We start from the raw sequence: 1606 nt of genomic DNA, 5'->3' as shown, positions 1-1606 counted from the left end.
GGCGGCGGTCTGGCGAAGGCTCTGCGTTGGTCATACACACTCGCTTGAGAAACCTGACAAAGTAAATGTAAACATTATTTTTGTGTTTATTGCAGTTGCATGTCAGCAGAAACGGCAGGCTAAACACGAGATATACCGTAATATAAGAAGAAAAAAAGAAACATGTGATTTCATGGTATAAACACTGGAATGGCCCATCTGCAGCATACAGTATTAGGTTGTTCCAATATATACTGTATACTGTTCATGCAAAAACAAATACCTTTGTTCTCGCATTAAACATTTGCATGAACAATTTGAGAGAAAGATTAGGGAGCTGAATGTAAAATGGAACACATTTGTGTTCCATTTGTTGAACACAGAAAGGGAATGTCTCGTCAACCACTTCACCACTTTTCAACCTATCTTCATATAATATGTAGCTGCCCCTCGATTGATGGAAGAATGACAAGTTTGGGTGGTCTCGACGGGTGTGTTTATTGTTCCAACACCGTGAAAACTATAAGGATATAGAATAAATACAGTTACAATCGAATAATCTCATAGTTTCACTACTAAAATCTGTGCATTAAACTTGTCACTTCAGTAGTACAATCAACAATAAAAATGGTTAATTTATGGTCAATTATAAATACAGTGATACAAAACTCAAGTAATTTCAATTATAAGACAAGGAAAATGCACAATAACCAAAAGTACCACAACCAAACGAAAACCAAACAAATACAATCATGAATGATACTCCAAATGGAAACTAGACAAATAAATAATCATGTATACCTCACTCCGCGTATGGAGGGTGCTAAAGGGCTGCATAACCAACTTGAACCTCAGGGCACATCAACAGTCACCGATGGTCACATTTACACATAGTGTGACGGACAGGCACTGTAGACAATAGACAACTTCAGTCACTAAAAGTTCACTACAACTGCAAATGTCACAGGCTTCAACACTGCTTAATCAATGCGAGTACAAACATAATAAGAGTCACATAAACAGTCAAACATTTCATACCGTGTGGTCTGGTGCAAACACACACACACTGGTGCTCTCTCCCTCTGCTCACTCTGGAGTCTGGCTGTGTGAAATGAGTCTATGGGTCTGAGGTGAGTGAAGCCAACAGGCTTCAGCTATATATGGATAGGTAACAGGAAGTGTCAAAATAAAGGTATGCCAATTGCCAAATTACAGGAAGTATCCAAACAAACAACAAAATAAGACAAACAATAAATAAAGAATAAACAGACTTCAAACTAAAGAAATTATTGCAGAACCAACTGTCACCGGCAGTTACATAACAGGTCCTCACTAATAATAATAATCATGAAAAAAGATAGATCACATAAAAACATTTATCAAGAAACATGCGTAAGCTAAGAAAGTAACAGTGGAATATCTATATAATGAAGCTATACATGTAAACTATACATCTATACTACTATGCTTTACATATGTACTATGACGTGCTATGACTACATACAATGGAATTATAGTGCTGTCTACATAACATGCTATAAGTCTGTATCAATCATCGATGGGGAATACAAGCTAATAGAAACTGCAGGCTTTCTAGTCCTGAAAAGTTGCAATGCGAAAATGGAAG

General features: G+C 36.8%; 1 long non-coding RNA gene across 1 annotated transcript; it reads right to left on the bottom strand.

Moving 5' to 3' along the window:
• Positions 1-458: 458 nt before the first annotated feature.
• On the bottom strand, positions 459-1292 carry LOC310855076. Its single transcript, XR_014568957.1, has 2 exons — positions 781-1292; positions 459-499 (listed from the first exon to the last, which is right to left on the bottom strand). It is a non-coding gene; the product is annotated as an uncharacterized lncRNA (long non-coding RNA).
• Between the last annotated feature and the right edge of the window lie 314 nt (positions 1293-1606).

Source organism: Protomyctophum parallelum (assembly GCF_964188405.1).
Source record: "Protomyctophum parallelum genome assembly, chromosome: 2".
In the NCBI taxonomy this organism is placed as follows: domain Eukaryota; kingdom Metazoa; phylum Chordata; class Actinopteri; order Myctophiformes; family Myctophidae; genus Protomyctophum; species Protomyctophum parallelum.
Note: the sequence above shows the minus strand (reverse complement) of the source record. Positions and strands in the feature narration are given on the sequence as shown.